The 18,066-nt window shown below is 40.5% G+C and overlaps 1 protein-coding gene across 1 annotated transcript in view; it reads right to left on the reverse strand.

The window, feature by feature from the left end:
* Window positions 1-18,066, reverse strand: part of SORBS1 (sorbin and SH3 domain containing 1) — a 167,213-nt gene that overhangs the window by 115,163 nt on the left and 33,984 nt on the right. The window contains exon 2 of the mRNA XM_051800769.1: window positions 9,816-9,874. The gene's annotated coding sequence lies outside the window, so the exon portion shown is untranslated. The remainder of the gene's footprint in view (window positions 1-9,815; window positions 9,875-18,066) is intronic.

Here is an 18,066-nt window from a genome sequence, read left to right on the forward strand (position 1 = left end):
CTTAGGTGTTATGGAGGAAAATGGTCATTCAATAAGTGCTGTTCTGTTCTGAACGAGTACCTTAACAGAAAGCCTTCAAACACAAGTGTTTTTACAGATAAGGAAAGTTGCTATAGTGTTTGAAGGTGCAAATGGATAGCCTTTAACATGCCCAGTTGATGAGAGTTACACCTGCATTATGAGCTGAAACTGCATAACAAATTATTGCAGCAACTGCAATTCAACAAGAATATTTTCTGTGCAGTTCCTTTGAGTTTTCATGTTGTCTCATTTAAAAATATATATTCTTTTTTTTAAGTAATAAATCAGGTTTGTGATCACTGAGTTTCTCCCAATTCTGTTTCCTCCTTATCTTCTTTTCCATTGGGTGGAGCAAAGAGATGAAAAGGAAAGGAGAGCAAAGCTACTTAGATTAAGGAAGAAGAAACAGAAAGAAGAACAATTTCTCAAGGAAAGAAAGGGATTTCAAAGCTGAAAAGTGAAAACTTTCTGTCCTGTTCTGAAAATAATGCAGTTATTCCTGACCTTAAAACTGAAGATATTCTTTTGCCACATTTTGTTATACAGCCTGGATCAGCAATTGTCTCCTTCTGGAAACATTCACAATTATTTTAAATTAAATACTGAGAGGGAGAGGTGAGTTGTAATATAAATGGACTGAATGGCCAAATGCATCAAAACAACAACCTTTTGGCTTTTGGTTCTGGAATGGCATGCACTGTATTACTAGTGATGCTACTGTCTCTGGAAAATTCACAGTGATTTTATTAATGCCTGTAATTATTAACTTAAGATACATAAGGTTATTAACTTTGGCTTTAGACCAATGTTTCTATGACATAATCAGGGGGTTCCCAGGAATTTCCCAATTTCTGCCACATTTGACTTTTTCAGGCCGTTTCTACAGTCTGCATTGAAAAACAGCTTTGTGCTTCCACAGAGACAAAGATCACTGAAAAGCTGCCAGTTGACAACATCCAACCTGACTGCTCCCACTGCAAAACCCTAAAAGGTAGTAAAAGGCCACTGCTCCTTAACTAACACGTGCAAGCAAATCCATGGGCCTCCGAAATGAGACCCAACACTAGGCTACAAGGGCAATTCTGCTGGATAAGCTCTGAATTCCCACTTTCAGCCTAACAAGCACTAAGTTGTTCCTCAGCAGTGCTACCTTTTTAAAAAAAATAAGCACTTTCTTAGCAAGTTGTCAGTGCCCAGCATTTTTCATGACTGTAGAACATAAAGATTCATTTTGACTAAGGCCACCAGAAACTGCAATGCTTAAACTGAAGTCCCATGGGATATTTCAATACCCATTCTGAGCACAGAAGGTTCACATTTCTCAGGATCCAATAAAAAAAAATGCAGATGCTTTATGGAACCAAACTGAGATTGACATAACTTGGAAAGCTGGCAGGCTGAAGCAATGTGATCAAGCATCTCAGATGCTGAGCTCAAGAACCTCAACAGTCTCAATCTGTTCTTTGGATTGTGAAGCCTCTCCCTTCCAGCTCCCTTCCCCACCCACTCTGAAAGCACTCTGCTTTGGGAGTGGCTTTTCTCACCAGGGAAGCGAAACTTTCTTTTAATGTGGTTCATGGAAAGTTTAGTCGGTTTTCTTTCTCCAGCCCACCTAGGCTGGAAAAAACAATTAGTCTCAACCAAAATCCAGTATAATAACTCTGCCCATCTGCCCATCTTTTCAACTTGCAAGGAAGCAATCCCACAGTTGCAATTTCTTCTGGCTGATTATGGGAACGGTGGTGCAGCACGACCACAGAAAGAGCTGTACTGGGATTGTTCGAGCATAGTTATTGTAGAGCACTTTGAGATGCTTTCATCCAAAAAATGCTTTTATGGAAACAGGGATTAGATCAATTTTAGGGCAATTGCAGTCTCTAAGTATAGGAAGAACTACCAATAAATTCAAAGGGTAATAAAGACAACTGGATGCATAGGATGAATTTTATTTAACTTGCCTTTAGTGATACACCATGGGATATAGAAACTGATCTGTGGAGTATAAACAGTACAACCCCCAGGCATAATAAATGGATTTATTTCTGATCCAAAGTCTGCTATCAGTAACATGTATCCTGTTATTGCTTGCAATGGGCTTTGGATCAGTCTCCCATGAGCACCATGTAAAGGATATGAAGTCAGATAACTGGATAAACAAGGACAGTGTAATTTCAGCAAGGGGGGAAAGAAGAAAAATTACTTTCAAGAAAAAAAGGACCTGGGAGATACCACATATTATCAGATTACTGATTTACATAAAACAAAAGCCTTTACGAGTACCAGAAGCCTCAGGGTCACATACAAGAAACCAATCAGCAATTCTGGGGAAGTTGCAGCTGGGCATCCCTCCCATTTGACAAAGGCACAAAACAGCTTCCTCATGTCAGTGAGGCACCATTTTATCTTTGCTGGATAAATTTTTAGCTGGATTCGTTATCAGTTCACCTGATGTTACATTTCACATCAACACCAGAGCTAACACAAAGTAAGGGTGAAGTTGGGGTAGGGGTAACGTGAGGCATATTCTTTCAGTAGCAGCCAAGGCTTGGATCAGTTTGCACCAGTCATGAAACCACAGATCCACAGAAGAACTTGAAAGATCTTCTACAGTTCAGTGCAACAAAGTAAAAGCCAAGATAACTCAGGTTCAGAAAACCAGTTATTTGGGAACAAGTAAGATTGTCTATGCTTCCAGAGCAATCTACCTGGCACTTCTGAAGACCTAGAAACAAATTGACTGAATTGACTCATAAATGCTCTGCTTGAGGCCAAGTTAAGAACCTGTAGTAGAGTAAGAAGCAGAGTCTGGAAGCCCTAACCAAGCACCTTTTCTCTTTGGCTGACTTACTGTTCTCCAGACAGCTCATTTCTCTCCTGATTATAGCGTGGTATCTCCCCCTCCACAAAGGACACACCATTTCTGATAAATCATTCTGTATGTTTACCACCTACCCTGCTTTCAGCACTAGTCCAAAGCACTCTGCTCCTTTCCCTGAGAGGAGTCTAGGTTAAAGGCAGTACACCATCCACAGACACTCCAAATTTTCACTTTCAGTCTAGACTAGAGAGGTGTCTTGGCCATAAAGTTGCAGTCTAGGTCCTCCCTCTGCCTATGTCTTTGATTTGGCTGAAGCCTTATCCTAACACTGCCTCCTCTCCTGTTTCTCACTGCAGCCCTGGTGGTCCCTGCTTGCAGCACAGCTGCTTCTCCTTCCCTCCTGCGTAAGCTTATTTCTAAAATGCCTCCTTGGAGCAAATGTTTCCCATGTGTTTCACCCTCTGTTTTCTTACCCACCCCCAACTTTTCCAATGCATGTAACAGACTATTGCCTTCATCTTCCAGATCCAACCCTAAAACAGTGCAAGCACCCCTTAATCAACCTGCCCAGCTTGGTTCTGGGGTAAGCAAAAAACAACAGTCTCTACTTTTTCCTCTATGGTAATACATGGGCAGGAGACAAAAATAAGCTTTAACCTCAGCACTGCCTTTGGTTCCCATTTCACGTTGAGATGATCGGCTTTGGCTTTGATATTTTCTGGTTTCCTTTCATAATTAAATTTTATTTCTTGGAAATATTTTGTTAAACAGGATTAATACCTGCATCATTTACCACTTTTCCTTCTACTTCATCCTTCTGTTTTCTAGCTGCCATTAAAGTCTTACAGGTACAAATCTTAAGTTTATACATACTTCACAGGTCCCCTCCCCCTTCTCTGTGACATTTCCCTCTCTCCATCTGTCTTTCCTTGGACCAGTGCCTGCAGTGGCAGTAGACTTTTACACAAATTACCTTCGCTCTGCTTCATGTCTCAAGAACTGGTTTCAATATCAGGCCAATTCAATCTAGTTTCACAAGCTTATGTTAACTGTAGATCAGACCTAAACCAATACACTCCAGCTGGACTGGTACTGTAACCCCCATTTTAAGGTACTAGAACTTCCAGTCACTCATATGTAGGGACAGGTTTTGTGGAAGAGGGACGGGTGCAGCATTTGCAACCCCTCCTGTGCAATATTATGTTTCTCTGAGCAGGCTGACTGACTTTAGGCCAGGTCCTGAACACCATCATCGGTTTGCCAAAGGAGCACAAAACTGCATGGTCTGGTCAGCCAGCCCTGCCCCAAGGAAGGGGTGAGCATCAGAGTATGCAGCGCTGGCAGCTGCCAACAGAGAGATCAGCAGAAGAACCCAAGCACCTAGCAACCTGAAACTTAAGTCATGCAGATTTTGTCCATACCACAGACAGTCCACAAAATACTTGTTCTCAGTGCCCTGCAGCCATGGCACTTGTCCCTCTCAAATGGCCTTGAGCTAGCGAGTTGGCAGGCAGGGTGGGCAGCATGACCAGCCCCCTCACTCCACTGGCAACTGTGGTGGAAAACAAAAGCTGGTGGCAGGACATCCCTTTTCTGACAGCATTACTCCTGAATTTGCTGTCTCCATGCAAGTAGCTCTCCAGCACGTGATTTCCCACATTCCACAAGTGCTCCAATAAAAATTGTTGCATTCAGCCAAACTTTACTAACTCCTCTGATATCTGTATATTAGAAAGTACTGTGAGAGTGAGTGAGAGCAAAGAGAAGTGTAATGGTCGGAGAACATTAAGTGTAGTGCTGGGTAAAGAAAAATTTTACTTTCTAAATGCCACATGCAGATTTATTGCAGGGACAAAATGGGTGTGTAGGCACTGAAAAGCTCTAAGCAAACACCTTCAATTCATTTTCAGCCTTACCCAGAGTCCTTCTCCAGGACTTGAACTGTATCACTTAACTTTCTGGTGTTTCATAAATACCAAAAGGTTACATTAATGCTACATATTATTAAGGTTGTATACTCAAGAAGACTTTCATTATGCCGAGATCTCAGATGAAACTTCAAGGCACCACAAAACAAAATCAGCAGAAATGTCCATAATTTTGTAGCACTGACATGAAATTTTTTTATGAGCTACCAAGAACTTGCACTTACTAGTTTTAACAGGTGAGAAGCTTCCCAGCAGTATGGGCAAGATTGAATGCATTTTAATGATGAATCTGGATGTGTCAAAACTGCTGTGAAGCCCTGCTACTCCCAACACTGCCAACAGACAGCAAGGAGGAAAAGTAGCAACTGATGGCACTTCTTTCTCAACACTACCTACCTCACTGCTTCATGTAAGCTTTCACTTTGACAGTTTTAGTTTTACCAACTAGAGAGGACATCAGGGGTTTTTGGTTTTGGGTTTTGTTGTTGTTGTTTGTTAGGGGGGTTGTTGGGTTTTTTTGGCTTGGAGCTTTTTTAGGGCTATCTAGTGCCCTAGACAGCTCTGCTCAGAGCCAGCCCCTGTTATAATATCACTTTTTCTCTCTTCCTATACAGTCTACTAGACTTACAGATTTATTGAGATTCTATTTGGCTGGAAGCTTATTATGCAGTGTTTCCTGTAGCTCCCATATAGGACACATTCCAGGCAACAGATAAAAATATCTGTACCACCCTTTGTTTTTCAATTCCTTGACACTGCTGTAAAAAAAAAAAAAAAAAAAAAAAAAAGCTTCCCAGGTGGAGCACAGACAAGAGGAAAAAAAAGTATAGAGCTCCAAATACCAAAAGGTAAAGAGAAAACACTTGCATTTTGATCAGGGCACACCAAAGTAACTATATGTACTGCTTTAAAGACACAGACTTGCTCAGACTTTATTCCATTCTGTCCCATCCTCAATATCTGCAAGACACTTTCAATCAGGTCTGCATATTGAAGACATTGCCTGAGTGTTAAAAAGTGGCAAGAGAAAATTCTTCTATCCATACCTGACCATTTCATATTCAAGCTTATCTCACAGCTAACAACTTGTTTTCCATTCTTTACTACCTTCTAGACTTGTTATCTTGCCTCAATTCCTATTTACACTCTTTTTACACCACCTGATTTTGTTAGTTCCTAGACCTGCAAATCCCCTTCTCCAGTCACCACCGTCTCAGAAATCACTTTTCCTTCAAAGGTTTCTCACCCTTCCTCCTATAAGCAGCTGTGCTGTATGTCATTATCTAGACAGGATTTAGACTGATGACTCTACAGTGCAAAGAACAGGCCTTATTTATGTTTGTGAATCCTTGTCTAACTTTATGTTGCTGTATAAATGTTTAATAGGTACTAATGCATTTGCTGGAACACGCTAATACTCAGTGTACTGTTTGGATACAATCCTCGCTGACTGTCAGAAGCTTCTGGAATTAAAAAAAATGCAGTTGTTTGGTGACACTGCAGTTTCAAAGTGAAAGGATCCAACTGTTGAAATAGTCCAATGAACCATCACAGCACTGGAAATGGCCTTATTTACTGTTCCCATGTTTGGATCAGGATAGAGTTTGAAATCTCAGTACTGTGGACGTGAGGCCATACTCAGTTACAACCACTGTACCTTAACTCCTCTATCTCCAGGCCCTCAAGGTCACGACATTTAAAAAAAATATTTCAGATCTTTGCTTTCTCTTTAATGTTGGCTGAAGACTCTAGAATGGTCCCATCCACTTTTCACACTGGTCTCAGTATGATTTCCCTCTGGGTTTGACTGTATCACGTCCTGTGTAGCATTAACTGGAAAACAGAAACCCCAGTAGCAGACCAGATGCAGAGTTTTTATTTCAGGGACCAAATAGAAGCTGTGATTCACCAGTGACACCACACAAGCAGCGACTGCTCAAGGAAACAGGGAATGTCTGATGCCTTGGCCTCAGGGCCAGTGAATAAAATACGGTGATGCTAACGGAGAAAATCCAACAAGGGTGGCAGGGGAGTCAGGCCTTCATGTCATCTAGTCTCACACTAACACTCATGGAGACAAACAAACCACATCACAAATTTCCACAATTAGTATGAAAAGAAAAATATGGGGTTTGTTCTCTCTGTACCAGGTTGCTCCTAATGGTGAGACTAGAGACAAGTCTTATCCCACAGTCTCAACAATTTGTGCACTGTTGCCATGAAATTCAGAGCTAGAAAGAATCACTGTTGTGGCATGTTCGTAGGGGCTCTGAAACAATGAGTGCTGGATGGTGCCCATCCAGCCATCCACTTTCCAACACTGCTTCCTATGATCAGGTTCTCTTTCTTATTAATTTTAATACAGTTTCAATTATAGTATTCTTAATGTCTTATCCTTGAAAGAGATTTGACCAAGAGATGAACTGAGAAGGTTTTCACAATGGCCAGTGTGCACTAGGAAAGAAAAAGCTATATCTCGTGGAAGCAAGTCTAAGCAAACGTCAACTGTAATAGAAAAAAATCCTGTAACAGTGAAATCTATTGAACTTTATACAGTTTCTTCCATGGCATAAAACACACTCCACCACTTCAGTCATTTAAAAGTAGATTGGACCAAGCAGTACAAAAATACATTGCAGGGCCACAGCAATATCAGCACAGCAGTAAAAGAGCTAATACTTTCTTTTCTCTCATGTTCAGGATTATGCATGACACGATTTCAGTACTAATCAACATCTATTTACCTGCAACCAATGCAATTTTCAGAGTTCAGATTTGGTGTAAATTCCTATCTGTCTGGGAGGAAAGAGGCACACAATTTATCAAGTGGTAAGCCTTACAGATCTGAAGGGAGGTGAAGGGAGGGGTAAAGCTGCCTAGTGCAAGTGAGTTAGGGACAGAGACTTTCAGAAAGATCAGAACAGAAACACTTTAGAAAATGTGCCCCTATATGACTGAAAGCTGAACTCTTTAAAGAAATTCCCATTCAGCTGCAAGTGTTCAGCTCTTGTGGGAAAAAAAAGCACCAAAACCTGTCCACAATTCTCTACCTACTGCAACTGGTGTCAGGAACATCTCCCCTGAAAATGTAATAATTTTCATGAGCTTTCCAGCTCATAAAATATCAAAGCTCACATGTGAGAGGATTTTCACAAGAGAATGTTTTATTTTGCCTCTAAATAACACAGTTTCAAGTTATATAAATAATCAAAAGGATAGTAAACTGAGCAACTAATCTTATACAATCAATTCAGAGCTCACAGCTTGTAGGAACTCCAAACCTGTTGCTGAATGTATGCCCCACCATGAATTAGTTTTGTCAAGGAATCCAGACCTAATTCACAACAATATATTTCTGTAGAAATAATAAAACTTCTTTCAGAGACATTGTGCTTTGTCTCTGGCTCCTTCAAAATGTAACAAGCTCAGATTCAGATATGATTAGACTACTTTGCCTTCATTCTGGTACTGAATGGATTTATGATGCCTTGTATATTCACAGAAAAGTCACATCTTCAAAAGGTTTCAAGCATGAACTGCTAAGCCTTGGGGACTAAAGAGCCCTTTAAAACTGGGGTCAACTAGGCATTTAGATTCAAAAATAATAACTAAATCCATTTGGAGACAAAGGCCTATTGTATACCAGTCTTCCAGGAAAACCCATGGGTGGTTGAGAATTACTTGGGAAAACTTTGCGGAAATTAATTCTGATTCATTCTCAGTTCTTTCTTCCACACTGAAAAGAGGGATCTGTGGAGGCTGAAAAGCACTGGTGAGTTCACCCAGGGTCAGGGAATATCTGGCTTTCCAAACGAAGAACTAGAAAATGTTCATAGTTCCTGGGACACTGAAAGAGAGAACCAGAACCTTTCCTGCCCTTGGCTCACTGAGAATCTGGGCCACCACCAGCTCCAGCTACAAGGGGGTGGATGTACACTTAGAAGGTACTGCAGGGAGTACAAATTGCAGTTGTCAAAGCTTATGTGGTGCAACAGTTCAAAGGAACCACATCCTACTCTCTGCTCAAGAGGAAGAAAAAAAACCCCAAAAACCACCAAACCAAAAAAAGAGCCCCACTGTTCCTCATCATACATTACTTTCTGTTATTAGGAAGACATTGTCAAGCTGACATGTACATCAGAAATCAGAATTTTACTCAGGAATTTTGTATTTTTTATATATATAAAAATTAATCATTAGGCTACATAGTTCTTTGCACTAGTTTAAAAAAAAAAGAAATATCATGCTATAGTAGGGCTTTTACAGTTATCTTTATAGAAAAACACTATTGTTTACTCTTAACTCTGCAATCATATGTTAATAATTATCACCACGAAAGCTATTTCAATTCTTCCAAGTTATACAACAAACTAGACAGTAAAGACAGCTTTGAATCTTTGAACATCAGGTTCTTATTTACTATGTTAGCCTATTTTTAGGTCAAAATTTTACACACCTGCTGAAAGCACTTTCTCTACATCATGCAGTTCTGGTAAAACTGCTTCAAGTACCAAGCTGCTGAGGAGGAGCTGTATAATCTTGATTCAGTGCCTAATTAGAAAACAAGACACTCTTACAGAGAGCTAGGAGAAAGACTCCCAGACTTAGCAGGTGGAGAAGACAGTGCTTCCATTATGCCACGTTATTTGCTCAGGAGTGATAACTGAGTTAGGGTATAACCCTGGGAAATCATTAATTAACAGACACTCTGAAATCAGTGTATAACTGCTATTAAATAACTGTTCTTGTTCTTGAGCCTCTGAAAAGAAGCGTTTACCTATTATCTACTATCAGACAGCCCAAACTTGAACATCACTTGCAACAAGCAAGATGGTCACTGTTATATGAATTAACCTGAATTCTCAAGCTTAGTTCTGATTTGATGCAACTCTCCAGAGAAGACCTTTGTACTGTATTTGAAATACTGCATTCAAAAATCAAGGAAGCAGTCATCTTCTGCCAATAATTTTGAAACTCACTTTCCTGGAAGTTTCCATAGTGCAATTTAGACGAATACAGAAGAGAGTAACAGTGCATAACATACATACCTTTGGCAGAGCTCAGAGAAAGAGAAGCCACAGCTCTACAGGTATTTTCTGGACTCCTACTGGAAAAGAAAAAAAAAAAGTGTCATAGAATACAATAATCTAATGCAGCTGTTAGAAAAAATGAACAATAAAATGCTTTCTCAGTCTAAAATAAAAGAAACCACCACCCTGGGATAAGCAAGAAAATTTGACAATTATTTCTAGCCCATCCAGTTCAGCTAGCCTTGTTATCTTTTAAAGCTAAGAGTCACCATTTGCATATGAATCAGCTTTTATGAGGCAAGAGCCTCTGTGTCTATATGAAACCCAAGGCAACATCATGTGTGTTTATCATTCTGTAAAGAGAAACAGTGCCAAACTTCTGCAACACCCACTTAAGCTACTGAAATCCAGAGAACTGAATGTGCTGCTGTTAGCATTTGGAGTCAGGGATATGTTTTTATCTAATACATCAGACACAGACTCATTCGGTGACAAGAAAGGACTAGATTCTGTAATAGCTTAAAATAGAGGTAAATATGAAAACACTCTGTATGCAACTTATGCAGAATAACTTCTCATCATATTTGAATTTTTTCAAGAACGTTCAAAATTTTCTAAAAATACCATGAAAGTTGGTAAATAGCTAAATTCTCATGGTTTGTCACATAAATGACAGCCTGATTGATGGATATGAATGCTCTAATACTACTTTAACTATGTTGAGTTTAATACGAAGTTACATGTGAGCCAGGACTAGGACAAACATTCTTATATACAACAAAATCTGCTTCAGAACTTTGGCCATTATGATTTAGTCAGGTGCCTTCTTACTTGCCAAGGACACAGCCTGTGGAAACCTATATGTAGGGATACAGTGGGTGTGCCAGAGAGCCAGGTCCCTCCTGTGGACATTATGCTGCTGCTTCTCCATCTTGCAGTCTCTCAGGAAAGTCCCTCCTCCTGCCTGAAGACACTGGCCTTTGCCTGTCTTTTCCTCCAGAAAAAAAAATTGGGAGCAGAGCTGCCTAAAAAGACAGATCTGCAAAAGCTGGAGTATTTCAGTGAGATCTAAGCCCTCTAGATGATTTGGTTTAAGGATCTCTGCTCGAGGTTAACTCTCATTTTTTCTCACCTCATTAAGGCCATATAGTGGGAACCCACCCAACAAACTCCCCCATCCACAACAGGCACTTCTGTACATGTTTTCAAGAGCAGGCAATAGCAGCTGGGAAATTCACTCTCTGCTGCTACCACCACCAAGGACAAATGATTAGAAATAGCAGCAAGCGGTGGAATTAAATTTGTACTCTCCAAGTCTAGTGTGGATGATACAAGCAGGGCCCATGCTCAAAGCTGTCTTTCACTTCATGCTACAGAGTCACAGGACAGGTAGAGCTCAAAGTTTTGCATCATCATTGTATTTAGATCCCGATAAGGGAACATTTATGCTTTCTGTATATTCCCAGTGAAAAGCTGTCCTCAGTACAATAGATGGTGCTTCATTGCTTTTCAAATGGTGGATCAGTAGATACCTCTGGATGGGAAAAAGACTTCTTCCCAGTGGGAAGGGCATAGGATGAAAAGTATTCATTCAGCTGGATATATACAATGTTCAAACTTCCCTTTCTCATACTGGAAGTTTTATGAGTGAGTCAGGACAGCTGTAGTCCTGAAGCAGAAGGAAAAAACAGCAGCTCTCCAAGACACCTTCTGTCACCAGAAAGGACTCCTAACTACAGTGGCAGGTAACCCCTCACATAAAGATCAGTCCATTGTCCTGTGCAATAGAAGCCCTTCTGGGGAGCTGCTCTACACTAGGTGGACAGCCTAGTGCTTTTCTTCACTATGATGGTGGTGAAGCATTGGAACTGGTTGCTCAGAGAAGTAGTGGATGCCATATCCCTGGACATGTTCAAGATCAGGCTGGATGGGGCTTTGAGCAACCTGGTCCAGTAGGAGGTTTTCCTGTCCATGGTGGGGGATTTGGAACTAGATGATCTTCAAGGTCCCTTCCAACCCAAACCATTCTAGGATTCTATGATTTTCTATCCTATTGATCCTTTCTCAATCACAAGATTTATGCATCTGTTGATATGCTCTTGTTGGTACTCCAGTCAATGAAGAACTTTTCCCTCCCTGTTGCTCTGAGAAATAAAATGCCTATCAACTTTCCTACCTCTTCTACCCTCTCAGAAAGCAATATGTCTCACTGCCTACCGGAACCCAGAAATAAGGACTGGGGCTAGGAACACCCCATCCCTTTTCACTCCATCTCCTCGGTTTCTGAGCCTCATTTTCCTCAAGAGTCAACAGATAAAGCCCACCACCCATAACCACGTCATAACACCACTGGGCATAACAATCAGATACCATGTGGTACCACTGATACCCTAAAGACCCTTTCACCAGCATGCATTCTGCCTGCATGCCTAGTTTAGCTGTGTTCCTGGGTCATTCAGTCCTTAATTTTACACTTACTGTCTGTGAAGTGAGAAGAGTAACCCTATTCTACCCAATTTGGGCACTAGGGTGTGTTGGCATCCTTACAGAACTCTAATAAAGAAAAAAAGAGAGGCATACTAGCAATGGCACAGCTATATCTTCCATTTCAGTTCTATACTTACTCTGGATCCAAGCTATCCAATGCCTATCTTATGCTCTAATGCCAATGCTGTTATGGAAAGTACAGTTTATTTTCCACCCTGCCTTAATTTATGACAGGCAAAAGCTGACTACAGGTTACCTGTAATGTGACAAACTTGGATTGTTTATCTGCACAACAGCTTTAAACTCAAATCATGCCCTACCCTCAGCCACACAAATAAATGCCTCTGGAAATAGAAACAAAACAAGAAGAAACAGAGTCAGACCTCTTTACAAAAAAATAAAAAAGGCCTGGATGTTTTTGGCTAGGACGTAGAGTCAAAGGCCAAGAACAGTAAGTGAGACACATATACCCTGATTCCAGCAGGAATTCCTCAAGGAAAATCCTGGACTTTCCATACACCACAAAACAGCCAAAAGACTAAGTATAAAGGAGCAAACATTATTATGAATAGCAGCAATAGTAGGTGTTATCATCAGATAAGTAACTCTGACATGAACCATTCTTATCTAATGTTAATTCAGAGTGCCAAAGGGCTGTTCTTTCCATAGGTTTGCAATGGAGGAGAAAATCTTTGAAAGTCCAATTAAGTTCAATCAGTAACACATGCTTCCTATGGATATCCCTGAGGATCAGACACACTTTGCAACTACATTCCAAACAGCTTGAAAGGCAGAAACAGAAAAATTAAATTCTACTTTTAAACTTTTGATTTACAATTTGAAGAAACAGTATCCAGGATGCTGCCTGTTCCCTGCAAAATGGTTTGGTGAGGGCAAAACATGCAGAGATTTCCTTCTGGCAAGTGCAATAATCTTTTTGGTTAGGTGGCAGCCATGCACCTTCTCAACAGCTTGAGCCAGATGAGGATACAGTATCTGAATTATCGAGTTTTCGATTAAGTAGTATGCAAAATAGGGCTCAAGTAAATTTTTTAAATTACTGACAAAAGTGAAATGTTTGGATATCCAGGTTGAAGTGGCAAAAATACATATTCTAGATACTGTCATTAAAGATGCTGCAGTACTAGAAGTTGCTGGAGGTAGGAGGAGCCCCTTCTGGGCAATCTTCCTTGCATCTCATGCAGAAATCTGATTATTAACTATCAAACCACCCTTTGCAGTACTGTCTAACTACTGTGCACCATGAGCTTTTCACTTTTCCCTTGTGCACTGTTCAACCTCCCAGACAATATTTCTGCCACATCTGCTAAACATTCAAGCAGCAACCAGTTAGAAGACCTGGCAGAGAGAATCTATCTGACAAAACGAGATAGTTTTCTGTACGCAAAACCCAGTGGGAAGCTTAAACAGAGATGTTTTGTATCCTAATATGATCTGTGCTGTGACAGAAAGGGTAAGAACATTTCCCTGTTGTTCTCTGATTTTGATGGAGTGAATATTGTCCTGAATTTACTGTTTCGAGTGTCAACTGCTGAATGTCTGCCCTTCTCTAACCACATCGTATCTTCAGGTGGACATGCCTTCCTGCCCCTCGTTCCTTGCTTCCCTAGAGCATATAAGCCAGGCTGGTGGAATGCAGAGGTTGGTGCCAGGCTGTTCAAAGCTTCACTCTTCATCATAGCTGCATGCAGGACCTTAGTCTTGACTGAGAGGGATCATTCAACTGCAGCATTATTATTAAACAGCTTACTCCTGAATATCTCAGGCAAAGTGTTAAGACCCATGGGAACACGGGTTCTTCCAAAATGAGCTCCTGCCTTGTGAGACAGGCCCAGTGGGCTCCAGAGAACTTGGTACCATCCTGTACTATTTGAGCACTATGAAAGTATTTCAAGCTTAATGTTTTACGCAGATTCCAGAATTACTTCATTTTTTAACCCTTGCAGGGAAAGGCTATGGAGCTCCCTGGAATAATCACTAAAACTTTTCGGAGCCGATCTTCATAGCTCAAGCATGCTGACAAATAGGATCCACATTTAAAAGAAACCCAAAAAACCAAACACACACTCCCCACCCCCCACCCCCCCAGCGTTCACACTATACAGAAGCACATGCTTATTAGAAAACAAAGAGCATGTATATCCATCCTTCTACCCACAAGAGCCTAACACAGTGCCAATTCTCGCCTGCAAAAAGTAGTCTGGCACATCAAAGGATGATTGCTGTGCCACTTGAAATAATGTGATGGCTGTCATTTTCCACACACTGCCTGTGAAAGACAGACATGCCCGGCTCTGCAGAGTACGTGACCCATCAGAGTCAGTATCCATGTCTGTAAAACCTGAGTGCTGGGAGAAGGGAGAAAGGAGAGGGTACAGAATGGAGTGTCACCGTCTCTGCCATTTTGGAGCACTTGTTCCTTTTCATCACAAAGCAGTCCGTGTGCAAGGTACTGAAAGTTTAACTCACAGCATACAATGAAAATAAATCATCTTCCCCAACTTAATCACTGACTTTCAGTGCTTTTTTAAACAAAAAGCCAGGAAAAGCATCAAGGAGCACAGCAGCAGTGCTGCTGTTGAAAGCTCTTAAAGCAAACATTAACATGCTTTTGGAAAAAATTACTTAGGTAATGCAAAGAAGAAGGGAAGATCACTAAAGGAAGCTGAAAGGACACTTTTCCCCCCACCTCTAGCTGTATGTGGACTCTAATCCTAGCAAATGGAATTGTTCAAAAGCAAGTGTAGGAGGATAGGGGGAAGAAAGGGGAGTATTGTTTATAGTACAGCAGGAGCCAAATGAGGAGAATAACTTCTGTGCAAGAACGGAAGACTGAAAGGAAATGGGTAGGTAAGGACAATTGTAGGATTTGTACAGTACAGAAAAGAATCCCTTCCATGTAGGATGCAATTTCTTCCATGGAAAAAGATGTTTCATCCATGGAGCTGGATGATGTAACTTCTCTGGAATAGTAACCTTTGAGTGTCTGTTATCTGTGGTTCTGTTACTAAGCACGTTGCGGTTCTTATAATTAGCACTTTATCAGCTAAAAAGTCAAAACATTCCTTGCATCAATATTTAGTCTTATGTCACCTTTATGAGATGGATGTCAACTAAGACTGAAAGGAGTGTCTGGTGTGAATCATAAATGCTTTAAAGGGTTCTCAAAGTACGAATACTCAACACTTTCTGAGAGTAAACTTCCTGGAATAAGCTCCAGGGTCACTTCACATCAATAAGCCTTTCTGATATCCCGGCCATTTCCCCTCTTTTATAGCAAACAAAATGGAGGTGCACAGTGGCACCCGACAGCTTCTTTAAAGAAATCTTATTTACAAATCTAAAAGGAGGCAGGTTTTTTTTACCAGTTGTCAAGCACTTCAGATCTCACTAGGAAAATTACTTTCCACCTGCAGAAAGCTATAGAACAGTTTGAAAACCCATTGAAAGGCATATAATAAAACCCATGGGATTTAAAACAAATGCCTACCAAAAAACCATTGCATTCATCTAGCATCCACACAAGCTTCTGAATGCACAGATTAAGCAAAGTGGTCTGCTTGTTGACCTGCATTACTCAGTCCACTACTGTGAAAATACTCTCCTAACTGAATTGTGTCAGGACCAGAAATACATGCAGAGCCCATATTTTTTAACTAATGGCATTCTTTTACCACAATTACTTCTGTGTGGACTCCTTCTCTGTGGCACCAGGGGAGTTCAACCAGGCTGCTACTTACACGTGGTTTTTTTGGGGACTGCTTCAAAGATGACCATAAAGAAAAGAAAGTCTGCTTTCAATAGATTTAAGTCAGATAGGCAAGGATCTGCCACTAACAAAAAATCCTAAAGAGTCTACACACAGAAAACTGTTGAAAAACAATTATTTAAACTGATGGTATGTTAATTATTGCCCTGAAAATAATTTCATTAAGTCTCTTTACACAAACTAAATATTCACACTCTTATTCAGTGATCTCAGAAAAACAGCTAAATCATCTGGAAATGCAAGTTGCAGCAAGGCAAAAATACACCAAAACAAAGTGAAAAAGGATCCCCAGGATTTGAAGGAGCTTTGAAAAGCATTCAAAAGAAACACATTTCACCATTAAACTTCCTCATGTTATTTTCAACTGATTTTTGACACTGGAACTGACTTTTAATAGATGCAAAGGAGATAAATGTCTCATTACCAAAAATAAATTTGTCTGCTAAGGATGACAGAGAGAAGCAAAAGCATTGCACTGCCTATTATGGTATTGAGCAACAGATTTCATTCCCTCTGCTATACGCCCATTTATTAAAAATGTGACAAGCTTTACCAAAGAATTCCTGAGCTTCTTTGGTCCTCTCTTTAATTCCTCCATAATTCTTTGTATATATAAACATGTCAGGTCTGGAAAGAAGTTGGGTATGCACATAATTTAGCAGAGCTCTTTTTCTATTCAAATACTGGTAAGGAAACAATAACAGACAAAAGGGAAATAATGCAAAAAATTAATGCAATGAAACAAATGTGCCTGCAATTCCCTGTCCAGTCGCCAGATGAAGCTGCTTAAAACACCAGCACCAACATGTTTTTCTGCTTTTTGACCACAGAGACCTCCTATATCTGTATCAGAACTAGATGCATCAGCTCTCAGTGAGCTGAATCACTGCATTTCTGCCTCTGTTTCATGAACGTGCGAGACACTACTTTAATAGGAAATGGCCACTCGCTTTAGTGTTAACGGTGTGTCACGCACAGCCACAACGCACTGCGGCCTTTGTTCTCTTCCCAATGTGCTGCTTTTGTAAAACTCCCTCCCTACGGCCAGGCAGAGTAGTAGAATTTTATTCTCACAACTGATGTAACACAGACAGACCCGTTGCTCTGTCAAATACACACACACGGGTGCACGCTCTCCTAGACAGCCATACTCACAGATTGTAGCCTTTCTTCTTGTTCTCCTTTGATGAGACAAAAATCCCTCCACAATGAAAAACTGCACATCTGTGCAATCAGAACAGTTTCTGCTCAGACCATTGTTACACTTTAAATAAAACAGCCTGGAAAAATTTCTCTGGGATATTGCTGCTTCTGAGGTTCGAAGCTAGACATACATGTAAAAACAGAAGCATAGAAGCCCTTCCACCATATCCTACAGAAAATGTGATCCTGTGCTTTACTCAGCTGTTCATCTGCCCTTTAAAGCAAATTCAGTTGAAGCAATTATTCCCTGGCATACGGGAGGGCTAGATAGCCTAATAGGTCTCTTCCATCTCTAAGCAATTCATGCCTTGCATGGCTTGTTTTTATTGACTTATCTCACTGGCTGTTTGTGGGCAGAAGCACGTGCCTCATGCAAATGCCAAGATCTCTGTTGCTTTGGGATGCTACTGCGTAAATAGGAATTAAAATAAACAACATAATTTTACTTCTAAAGGATTAAGTCTATATAATCATGCATAGTTTTTACACATATAGAGAGAAGCTTCAGCAATACCACCCCACAAACATTACATTTACCAATCTAGCCCTTTCTAGGCCTTAACTTCTGCTTCACCACAGCTGATAGATACCTGAGCTGCTCTACAAAGATTAGAACTTTAACACCTTGAGCAGGGATTCCTGGTGCACTGAGAAAGAAGTCCTGACACCTGAGACAACCATCAAGATCAAATAAATACATACTCTAAATACATCAAACTGTTAAGGGTGAAAGAATCCTCCTCTTCATTAAACCGATTTCCTTCGTGCACATTTTATGTCAGCAGAGAC

Source organism: Manacus candei, unplaced genomic scaffold (assembly GCF_025592945.1).
Source record: "Manacus candei isolate 608988 ecotype Guabito, Panama unplaced genomic scaffold, ASM2559294v1 h1tg000050l, whole genome shotgun sequence".
NCBI classification, from domain to species: domain Eukaryota; kingdom Metazoa; phylum Chordata; class Aves; order Passeriformes; family Pipridae; genus Manacus; species Manacus candei.